The sequence below is a fragment of the Poromitra crassiceps genome, assembly GCF_964638095.1.
Source record: "Poromitra crassiceps genome assembly, chromosome: 28".
Classification (NCBI taxonomy): domain Eukaryota; kingdom Metazoa; phylum Chordata; class Actinopteri; order Beryciformes; family Melamphaidae; genus Poromitra; species Poromitra crassiceps.
In genome coordinates this window covers 8,811,152-8,823,700 of record NC_139651.1, presented here as the reverse complement: position 1 = coordinate 8,823,700, position 12,549 = coordinate 8,811,152, and positions in this window count along the sequence as shown.

The window sequence follows — 12,549 nt, the reverse complement described above, 5'->3', positions numbered from 1 at the left end:
AGTGGAAGGAGTGATAGAGGGCTGGTGAGATGTGGACGGATAGAGAGAGGATGACAGAGAGAGAGAGAGAGAGAGAGAGAGAGAGAGAGTGAGAATGGGGTGAGTGGGTCAGATACCGTCACTCACCTGCGGTAACTTCTCTTGTCACCTCGTGCCATCACCTTGTCACCCCGCGGCCATGCCACCCCGCCACCTGTCCCCTTAGCAACGGAGTCTGTCATCCGCCGTTGTCATGCTCTTCAGGTTGACCCCTGACCCTTGGTTTTCTTTCATGCGCGCCACAGAGAAAAGAGCGCAGCCGGCAGAGGGGAGGCCAGTTGTGTCCGGACATGCCTATCACCCGAGATCACAGGCCACCGACATAAAGCCTTACTGCTAGAGGGGCCAGAGATTTATGAGGGTGTGTGTAATGTGTGTGTGTGTGTGTGTGTGTGTGTGTGTGTGTGTGTGTGTGTGTGTGTGTAATGTGTGTGCGCTGGGGTTGACTGGAAAACACCGAGTCTCTCACTAACCCAGGCCTGGGGCTAGGATGTCTGTCCAGGTCACACACAAATATTTGAATATTTACGTGTATATAAATATACCGGGGTAAACCGCTGTGCGGTCTCACCCGCGGCATAATTGCTCAACTTCGGATCACTGTCACTGATGACGTCACAATGCCTATGACATCACCGATGATGTCACAATGCCTATGACATAATGTGCCTATGACGGCATCAGTGATGTCATAAGATGATTTTGGTCAATAATGATGTCACTAATGACGTCATCATCAGTGATGTGACATCATTAGTGGGACAAAAATTTAAACAGACAGATATTGCCCACTTTGATATTAAAGGAAGGATAGATACTGTATCTAATTGAAAGTGAATAGACATCACATCTCTGTCTTTTACAGAAGGAGAAAGTCATTACTAAATGTGGCTCACATTTGCGTCAGAAAAAAGGTTTTGTGGGCAAGGCTAAAAATTAAAAGTAAGTGAGAGCTGGCTGGTGTTGATATTAATTTATGGGGAAAATAAAACCAAAGAAATGTTGGCACGTGTAAATACCACATCCCGATTATGAGAAAGCCGAATATGATAGCTGGGGTATGTCAATATTAGCTCGGACATTTAGTTATGTCAACAATCCCTCCTGTTGACTGCTGCTTTCTGCGGTCTGTGTTCAGATCTGTGATATTCAGAGCATGGAAGATCACAGAGACCTAGAGGTTAGGGAAGAGCGTGAACATACCGGAAAGTTGCCAGTTCAAATCCACAGAACCTCTGGGAAAACCTGGGTGGGGAAAGTGAATTAGAAACAGTTTTCCCTCCACCAACTACTGGTGAGGTCCCAGCACTAAACCACCAACTGCTCCAGGGCCAACAGTAGAAGACTGTGGGCAGCTCTTAGGTGTGAGTCAGGTAGCAAGTTCGGGCTTGGGCAGAGGAAGCGATACTGAAAGCTGTATGTAGTTCCTTGAATGGCCACTTTAGGCTGGCTCCAAAAGAGAGTCGTTCCCCATTCACCCCCATGTTAAAATGCCCGTCTTTACAACAGTTAGGCACGTTTACAGCCTGGTTCAAAAAATGGTTTTGGTCTATAGCCTCCTATAGCTAACTTCACCTTTCATAACCGCTGTACGGGGGATGCATTTGTATGTAACTCACCTGTTTCTAATTAAATAGATGATAGGAAAGACTATGTTTTGGGTGTGATTGACAGGTCGCCTGGCCAGCGATCGCACAGCTTGCAGATCACAGACCAATAGCAGGTGGAGCTGTGGCCCTGTGGGAAACTTCATTGACATTACACTTAGCATTACATTTGAGACATGTAGTGTGCTGGCCTGTTCTTTTCTATTGAAGTTTATTTTGGCCCTGCACCTAAACGGAATGTTGCCAGAACCCCAAGATGGCAACGTCCAAACTAGGCTTCAAAACCGGACTCCAAAAACCAATGGGTAACATCACGGTGATTGTCCATATTTTTCAGACTGTCTATGGTGTGAATGCCTGTAACTGTATGAATGTGAAGCAGGGAGATGCTGAAAAACGACCAAATAATACATTAAAACAGTGATTATATTTGTATACATACAGGATATTGGTGATAGGGATGTGAAGATGCTTATCTAAGATATTAAACGCCATATGACCTATTAGTCTGAGAACACACTCATTCCTTAGCCTGGTAACCAGCCCCATATGAATCCAGAACCCAGTTGTCAGCACTCTTCATTTCGGTCACACTGGACCCAAGCGCATCCACTGGCGACTATTCAGGAGAGATAGTGTCTGGGATTCCTGATTGGCTGGTCGATGTAGGGGCGGGACCTAATCTAATGTTACTGATGACGCATTACAGAGAGCTGCAACAACACACCTGTATATCTAGCTAGGCTAGGCTAGCAAGCTGTTAGCTATGTTAGCTAAGCCCACTACTGCTGCTGTAACCACTTCACCGACACTGGGCTCAAAAGGCCAGTGTGAGTGACCAAACGTTTCACTTGTTAACCAGTCGGAGTGACGCTCTTTCCAGTAACATATCAGCTGTGAAATCCGTTGAGCTGCTTGTGGCTTGCAGCTAAAGTTAACGTTAAGCGGTTGCCGGTGTAGGTACCCGGATGTAGCAGACAAAGAGTATTGAAGGCAAGAGAGGAAGCCTGTGTTTTTTTGACAACAGCGCTCCCACCTTGATGTTGCAGGGGAACCACTGAGAGAACCAACCTATTTCACTTCAGTTCTTACCAATTTAAGTTATTTGGCGCATTGCTCAAAGAGTTTGATGATTGACAGAGACAGCAACCAATCAGTTGGGGCTGAAAAATGGGGTTCCTTTGCCTTTCCGACATGCTGCCACTCCGAACGTTAACTTCCATTATTCGGACTGGCGGTCGTTCACCTTAGAAGCCGCAATGCCGACCTTAGGTTTAGGCGTGGGGGTGGGAGAGGTTAGGTTTTGGGTTAGGGTCTGGGGGAGGTTAGGTTTAGGCATGGGGGGAGGTTAGGTTTGGCGTGGGGGCTGGGAGAGGTTAGTGAAAAACGGGGAATATAGACCCCCTTTCTGAGTGCCGATATTTCGGAGTGGCAGAACGTCGGAGTGGCAGCACGTCGGAGTGGCAGCATGTAACCCTGAAAAATACATCACAGAATCAGTGGTGGATAGGCTTGCTGGTTAGCAGGCTACTCATTCCTCACGTTCTATACCAGGATAGTTACTTTCAAAGCAGACCTAGGCTACTCAAAGAAGAGCCTCTGAAACAGACCTAGGCTACTCAAAGAAGAGCCTCTGAAACAGACCTAGGCTACTCAAAGAAGAGCCTCTGAAACCAGACCTAGGCTACTCAAAGAAGAGCCTCTGAAACAGACCTAGGCTACTCAAAGAAGAGCCTCTGAAACAGACCTAGGCTACTCAAAGAAGAGCCTCTGAAACAGACCTAGGCTACTCAAAGAAGAGCCTCTGAAACCAGACCTAGGCTACTCAAAGAAGAGCCTCTGAAACCAGACCTAGGCTACTCAAAGAAGAGCCTCTGAAACAGACCTAGGCTACTCAAAAAAGAGCCTCTGAAACAGACCTAGGCTACTCAAAGAAGAGCCTCTGAAACAGACCTAGGCTACTCAAAGAAGAGCCTCTGAAACAGACCTAGGCTACTCAAAGAAGAGCCTCTGAAACAGACCTAGGCTACTCAAAGAAGAGCCTCTGAAAGCAGACCTAGGCTACTCAAAGAAGAGGCTCTGAAACAGACCTAGGCTACTCAAAGAAGAGCCTCTGAAACAGACCTAGGCTACTCAAAGAAGAGCCTCTGAAACAGACCTAGACTACTCAAAGAACAGCCTCTGAAACAGACCTAGGCTACTCAAAGAACAGCCTCTGAAACAGACCTAGGCTACTCAAAGAAGAGCCTCTGAAACCAGACCTAGGCTACTCAAAGAAGAGCCTCTGAAACAGACCTAGGCTACTCAAAGAAGAGCCTCTGAAACAGACCTAGACTACTCAAAGAAGAGCATCTGAAACCAGACCTAGGCTACTCAAAGAAGAGCCTCTGAAACCAGACCTAGGCTACTCAAAGAAGAGCCTCTGAAACAGACCTAGGCTACTCAAAGAAGAGCCTCTGAAACAGACCTAGGCTACTCAAAGAGCCTCTGAAACAGACCTAGGCTACTCAAAGAACAGCCTCTGAAACAGACCTAGGCTACTCAAAGAAGAGCATCTGAAACAGACCTAGGCTACTCAAAGAGCCTCTGAAACAGACCTAGGCTACTCAAAGAAGAGCCTCTGAAACAGACCTAGGCTACTCAAAGAAGAGCCTCTGAAACAGAGCCAGTTGCATTTAGTCAGCAGCGACACACAACATTTTGCCATCAGGGCCACACGAGCCAAGGAATGCACGGTGAACAACGCAACGAGCGGCGAGCGAGCCACATGTCCAATCAGACGCCACGGAACATTACCCATAATCCCCTGGACAAATACATGCATCTGATACCATAACAACGCTCCCACCAACACTTAGAGGGAGAGAGTGTGGGACAGCATCCGTAGCAACAACACACACCATAATTACAAAGAGAGGCAGCTAAGGCAGGACTGAGGAAGTTCAGAAGAGCCAACCTCCCCCCACCTCTCTCTCCTCTCCTCTTCACATGCTCCCACACTGATATTTAACTAAACATTAATCTTCTTGCCAGTGGCTCCACAGAAGACTGGTGATGCAGCTTGGGCGCTGAGGCTGAGAGGGGTAATAGTCATTCTATTGTTCTGCCCCCCTTTTATTTATGCCTTGGCTCCACCAGGCAGATGAGGTAAGTCTCTCTCTCTCTCTTTTTTTTCATGTTATTATTCAGAAGTGGTGATACATAAAGCCAGATTACACAAATGCCTCTCTGTTTCACAGCGCCGCCACCTCACACCTCCCTCGCCAAGCGTTTAATGCCACCCCCCCCCCCCTCTCTCTCCCCTCTCTCTGCTCTCCTCCGCCCCCTCTCCCTCCCTCCACTGGCTTTCAATAGCACATTTCCCCCTCTTTCTCCCCCTCTTCTCAGCATTTGCATGTGAATCGCTTGTATATCTTCTTTTATATGATGCACCGACAACACTGGCTTTCCAAAAAGAGAGAGAGAGAGAGAGAGAGAGAGGGGAGGGGGCGGCCCCAACTCCCCCACCCCCCCACCACCACCACACTGCCATCTTCTCTTCCCCACCCCTAAAAAAAGAAGGAGAAGAAGAGAGATGTTACTCTAACTCCCCTCCCCAGGATTGGCATAGCAGCAGTTTTCATTAAAAAAGCGAAGGGAACAGTGCAGGTTTTATGATATGGAGACAAGTTCTTTTGTGTCCTCCAGAGACAAGCCCCTCTGTCTGTCCAAGTTACTGGGGCGATAATCCCGCTGGAATTCTCTCCTAAGCACTTTTACTGACATTTTCAATTATCGCCATGCCAGGGCTCCGGTAGCGGTAAATGGCATTTAAGGAAAAGGGGCCCCTCGTCATTTCCAACGTTGAATCATATTTGTGAATCAGACGTCAGCGTCGGGGAGTTGTTGGACTCTGTTCTGTTTGCCCAAGGGCTGTGAGAGAGGACAGTGGGTTAGTCTGGGGATGATGGGAGTCTAGTGGTGGGTGACCAGGTTCACGGAGAGGGCCCTGAGTGATGCCACTACTTGCTTGCGCAGACACCATCGCACGCACACACACACACACACACACACACACACACACACACACACACACAGAGAAACAAACACAGACGCACACATGCTCCCCCGAACCAAGCCTGCCGGGTGATTTACTGCGTCAGCGTGGCCCCGCCCCCTTTTCAAAGAGAGGCGGAACACATGGGCCGGACTCCCAAAGCCAAACAGAGCGGCTGACCCGCGCGGCGCTGCAGTGCACGGGGTCAGACTGCTTTTGTCTTCACCTCTGCCCCAGATCCATTTACACACTGACTCCAAAAGCACTCCACGTCTTTGGGCTATAGGGTTACATACTTACATGCCTGTAATAATTCAGACATGTATAGAGAGCCAAAGTGGAACGTGACTTCCTGCTTCAGCACTGTACCAGAGATTTTCATCCGCCATTTATTTTCCCATAGACATTTTGTAAAATGCGTATAAAAACTGTTTTACTCGGTCAAACCAAATGGTTGAGATATATTTTGAAACAGGAGAGACCGCATAACATTTCACTCGGACCAAAATGTAAAAAAACGGGGATTTAAAGAAAATATTTTTTCAATGTTTTTTTTTTAAAGTTTTGGTGTGAGTGAAATGTTCTATGATCTCTCCCGATTCTAAATATAGCTGAGCCGTTTGGTTTGAACAAATAAAACCATTTTTATAAGCATTTTACGAAATGTCTATGGGAAAATAAATGGCGGATACAAATCTCTGGTACAGTGCTGAAGCAGGAAGTGACGTTCACTTTGCCTCTCTATTGCAAAGAGATGTGTGTGTTTTGTGTGTGTGTGTGTGAGCCTCCCTCTTCTCTCCCCCGCGTTCTCCTTCAATGAGCCCTGCGCTTTGTTTCAAAAGTGCATCGACTTCAAAGCGGTGAAACGGACAGATTGATAGTTGAACACAAATGGCATTTCATAAGCGACTGGGTTTCAGTCTATCGCTCAACATGCTTTTTTTTTTGGGGTACCAGTTAGGAGCTGTAGGGGCGCAAAAAAAATACGCCCATTCATCCAAGCTTGTTGTTTTTACAATATTGTAAGACAGTGATACTCAACTTGTGGCCCGGGGGCCAGATGTGGCCCGCGATAGGGTGTAGAGTGCCCCCCCCCCCCCAACCATTTTCTAATTCACAATGTTAAATAAAGTTTGACTGAGCTCCAGCTAAATTGTCAAATATTGCCACCTTCTTGCCGCCCACACACTTATACGGGGGGGCTGTGGCTCAGGAGGTAGAGCGCGTCGTCGCCCAGAAGGTCGGTGGTTCGATCCCCGGCATGTCGAATTGTCCTTGGGCAAGACCCCAAAATTTGCTCCCGATGGCTGTGCCAGCACCCTGCGTGGCAGCTGGCCGCCTTCGGCGTGTGAATGCGTGAATGTAGGCTCATTGTAAAGCGCTTTGGATAAAAGCGCTATATAAATGCAGTCCATTTACCATTTTTTACCATATATGCACTTAACTAACTTAACTATCCTGTGTGCACAAGATTGTCAGACTAAAGTCCGAGCGACACCCCAAAAACCTACAAACCAATACAGAAAAAATATTTATGTTTGTTTATTAACTGGCCCCTGGCCTCCTATCATTTTACAAAAGCAAGTTGAGTAACCCTGTTGTAAGATCTTTCTGCATTAACAGCAGCACAGGATAGAGTTACAGGGGGTATGGGAGAGAGATTTGAGGATAAGCTCCAACAATTATAGGCAAGATTTGAATCCATAACGCTGCTAGAATGGAACTGGAAAGTCTTCATCTCTCAATATCCCCCCGTCTCCGGTCGTAAAGTGGTGTCTCGTCTCTGCTGTACGCGAGGGGCATGTTACACTTCGTCCTGCACCTAATGTGTCAATCATGTCATTGTGTAACTGTCTTGTCATGTGCCAGCATCAATTACCCAGGTGGGATTCCTCCTTGTGTAACTGTTGTACTTGGCGGTAATAAAACGATTCCGATTGTGCTAACATGACAAGCGCATGTTACGCGCCGTGCCGCACCCCCCCCCCCCCCCCCCCCCCCGTTGAAACGCGCACAATCCAAGAACAGCTGTTTACCTGCCTCCGCCGTGCCCCCCCTCTCCTCCACGCTGACATCACTCCCCGCGTCCCCTCCTTCCTGTCTCTCTTTTTGGATGGGCCGTGTTATGACAAGTTTAATTGAGGGTTGTCAAGGCATAACATTTCTGTAAATATTAGACTTGCCAAGAGCGTCAATAAGAGGAAATGGCCTTACTGTATGCGCTCCTCGCGCAGAGCACAATGTGTGCCTTTGTAAGTGGATCGCCAAGAGGCATTTTGATAGCCTACTTTTGTCTCGGTTGAGCCGGCGTTGCACTTCACATCCTCCCAGTCTACATTACACTTCTGCTTGAGGAATTCTATCCCACATAATATAGACATCATCTAAAAGAGTTGCGCATGACTAAACTGCAGTGTCGGGGGTAACTCATTACAAAAGTAACACATTACATGTAATATATTACTTTTAGCAGTAACTCGGTAATATAACTTATTACTTATAGGATTTCAGTAATATTATACCGGTTACTTTGTCAAGTAACACAAGTTACAAATTGAGTTACATTTTATTAAATCAAAGCACATATTTAAAAAATATGCTATAATTTTCTAATCAAACTGTGTTTTCATGCAAATAACCACTATAGATGACAATAACAAAGGAAAATAATAACATTTAGAATTTTGGGCGGTTTACTTCAAGGCGGTTGAAATTATTTTTCGGGATGCTGTCATTCTGCTGCTGCTGTTATTTTGGTGAAAGTAATGCAAAAGTAGTGTAATAAGTAACAAGGTACTCTACACAGAAAGTAATATTGTAATGTAACTTATTACTTTCAAATGAAAGTAACTAGTAATATGTAGTATATTACATTTCGAAAGTAACTTGCCCTACACTGCTAAACTGCCACACGTGGATTAAAGTATTCACAAATAAACTGGAACGACTTCTTGGCATTAAGGAGAAATCGGTGTATTCCAAGATGTTGTGTTACACTGCAAACAATAATGATCTGAACAAATCCTTTGATTCTTGTAGTGAGCCTTAAAAAAAAATCTTATTTTTCTGAATTGTTTTCTGAGTTGTTGGAAACAACTTCAAGTTTTGACGTTGTTTTAATTGTTTGCGTTGAGTTTTCCCCCATAAATGAGATGAAATAGCTTGCCAAGACGGATGACATTTTTTTGCAGTGTAGCGAGTAGTAGCACAGCTGACATCACCTCTCATGTCTGTGTATACAAAAGCCTCCTCTCATTGATCAAGTCGGTGACAAGCGAGGCTATGAATGTTCATGTGTTATTCTAATCCCTTTTCCCCTCTCTGTTTCTAAAGCACCTGGGCCAGCACAGCCGATTGGAGGTTATTTTCAGTTTTTTAGGGGAGGTGGAGAGGAAAACCACCCTTTGAGTCATTAGAATCAAGGGCCTGCGAGACTTGCATGTGCGTGTGTGTGCGTGTGCATATGTGTGTGTGCATGTGTGTGCGTGTGCATATGTGTGTGTGTGAGGCCCTCCATTGTGTTTTGGCCGAGTGTGTTCCAGTAAGTGACACGGAGCCTTACTCACCTGGGGGGGAGGGGGAGTGACTCAACGTGCCTCATCAGTCACGGCTATAGCCAGGCTAGCAGGGCACTTAGCACTTAGCGCGCAGCAGTGTAGCAGCAGCACACTGCGCTAATAGTGTCAGATGGGAATTTTCTGTTTGAAAAAGAAGAAGAAGAAGCGCTTCATCTCAGGGGGGGAAAGCTCATTATATTTAGGGGCCGTTTTCAAATGTGTTGTTTCTGTGGCGCGCTGTACATACACTTTTTTCTAACTATGGTAGCCTAAAGGTTAGACGTGTGGCTTCAACTGGCTCGAAGAGAAAACCTGGATTGGGGGGGGGTGGATGAACGTGGTGGTATTATGCTCTCACCACCTCCTCCAACAACCACTATCCAGGTGCCCTTGAGCAAGGCACTAAACCCTCTATTTCTCTAGTGGGGGCTGCTGCTCAGTGGTTAATAATAGACTTTAGTAGGGCTGGAAAGCTCCCATGCAGGTAGGAAAGTGAACCAGGCTGCTGTTGGAAAAGAGCACACATGATTATTTGATTTCCCTGGATAAATAACACACTTGCAAAAACAGAAAATATTGGTTATCTTGGAGACAAAATGACCCTTTCTTTACCATTACCAGTGGTGGCCTAAAGGTTAGAGAAGCGAGCTTGTGACTGGAAGGTCGTCGTTTCAATCCCCGGGGACCGGCAGGATAAATCTGGGTGGGGAAAGTGAAAAGGCAGCGCTTGCCCCCTCCCTCATTACCACCACTGAGGTGCCCTTGAGCAAGGCCCTTAACCCCAACCGCTCCAGTGGCCAGCAGATCAGACTGTGGTTGTACTGGTCAGCTTCCAGGTATGAATGTGTGTGTGAATGTGAACAGGGCACTCCTGAAAAAGAGAGCATTGCTCTCAGTGAGACTCCCCCTGTATAAATAAAGGTAAAAAAAAATATATATATACCATTACCATTACCAATGAGCATTTCTTTTACAAAACACACTCAGAATCATATGACTCATTTAGATGGGGACACTCAAATAAGCTCTCAGTTTGCTTTCAAATCACGGGGGTCAGGTCTTACATCTCAACTGCCATTGGCTTTGTGTTGCAGTGAAAAGGGGGCGTGTCAAATTAGCATCCAAGCTACGTAAGCTGCTCATGTGACCTGCTCCAGCTGGGCCTGGGAAATGTGGCTCTGGAATACATTTGGACTTTTTGCCTGTGATCACAGCACTGCCAGAAGGGTACCTACCTACCCAAAGACATATTTCACTTTTGAAATCTGTGAAAAAATCTGTGAAAAAATTTGTAAATTACCGAGTTAGTTGTGACAAAATATGTTCTGCAAACACAGTCACGATTTGATAGCTGTCAGTATTTCCTAATTCCAACATGAATCAGACGTTTCAGGAAACTTAATATCAGGCCAGCAGTTACTGATTTTTTTTGCCTGCTCCGACTTTCCTCGTGGAAAAAGAAAGGAATCCAATCTGTTTCCCTTTAAAAACCTGTTTGTGCCCTCCGTCCAAACACACTTTTTTTAACGGTGTTGCTCCAGAGTAACATTTACGCCAGTTTCACGTTGGCAGTCAAAAAGGAATCCTGGAAGTCGCTGATGCGTTGTTTACACTACGTTAATATCACGTGTATTACGGTCAATTCCAAAAGTACAGATGTCCGCTTCTAAAATAAATACATCTACAATAACAACGAATCTACAATACAATAAAACATCTAAAACGTAGCCATGCTTAGACTTATTGATCATTTATTTAAAAAAAAGAAATCACCAATCATGTTGCTTTCCTTTACAAAATGAAACAAAATCAGATGATAAATGTAGTCGCTCGCCCTCTCTCTCTCCCTGCCTGGCTTTTCAGAAGCATAACAGGAGTAGCTGACGAGCTCTCCTTAACGAGGCTGGCGAGAGAGATAGACTCAGCACTCCCGCCCCCCAATAAGCCGTGAAATATGAAAATTGACAGTGCCGTCCGGGGCGGCCGTGCCACATGTTTACGAGTGGCTGTCCTCAGCGGTGCTCCATAAGTCATACGCAGAGTGTTCATCATACGAGGGGGGGATTTATGAGGGCCTGAGTCTGCATATGACCTCCCCCATCAGCTGCCTCGCTGCCACAGGGGACGAATCATTATCTCCAAGCCAGCCCGCTATAAGCTTCATAGACTTACTCAAAGCAAATTGGCCCCCCGGTTCCACTCCCCCTGTAAACACTACAGCCTTATGCTGACGCTGACGCGCCTCGGAGAAAAGTGTGGATGAATTCTGCATCGATATCCATTGGCGATGAAATAACATTTTCTCAATAGCTCCTGCTGATGCTTTGGTTATTTTATAGATCAACAGCTAAGTAGAGACTAAGTGCATATTACTGACTAGAGAGGATGATTCCCAATCATTATGAATTGTAAAACCTTTCTTCTTCAACACATTCAGTAATATATACTCCTATTACTCTACATACAAGGCTACTGATATCTTTGAAATTATGTCCATTTCTACATGTGTGGGTGGTTATGGCTTTTAAAGATAAATACAATCTGGATTTTGTTTTTAACCACCCAACTTGCGAGTATATTCACATATGTTGTTGTTAAAGAGTTTGACCTGCAGATTGGGGAAATATGCTGTTTGGGCCTCTCACAAGGCAAAATACAGGTCTGATTTGGTGACCGTTTCAAATGTAAACAAACTTTTATAGCCTCAATAACAACATGTACAACTCCTGCGCTAACTGTCACACACGTGTGTCAGTCTTTGTAACAAAATCTAAAACAATATCGTCCACGCTGTAAAAAATAACAAACGGCTGCGTAAACTGACTCTACTCCTCTCGTCTTATCCGGCGCAGCTCAGCGGGCCTCTATGTTTGTTTGCATTCTTCTTGCACTGGGAATGCGTGGCAGCCGGCAGCACTGACAGAGCAGAGCGCGAGCTGGTCAAGGGAAGTGCTGCAGGCACAGGGCCAGCGGGGACAACAGCTCGTCCAGCAGGGGAGGTTGAGGATGAACACTGTACTGTAGTACTGCATGGGCCCGGGCGGTCGCCTTGCCTCTAGGCCTGAGGGCAACACGACCCGGAGCCAGAAAGCAAGCAGGGGCTGTAACCAAAGCTTGGACCGCTCACCCACAACAACAGAGGGAAGCATCACTGTGTTGTTTATTGGGGGGGGGGGGGGGGGGGGGGGGGGGGGGGGGGGGGGGGGAGTGTGTGTGTGTGTGTGTGTGTGGGAGGGGGGTACTTAATAATGCTGTTGAGAAATGTAGAATCAAAGTACAAAGTTACGTTAAAAAATGCTTTTGCACTGAA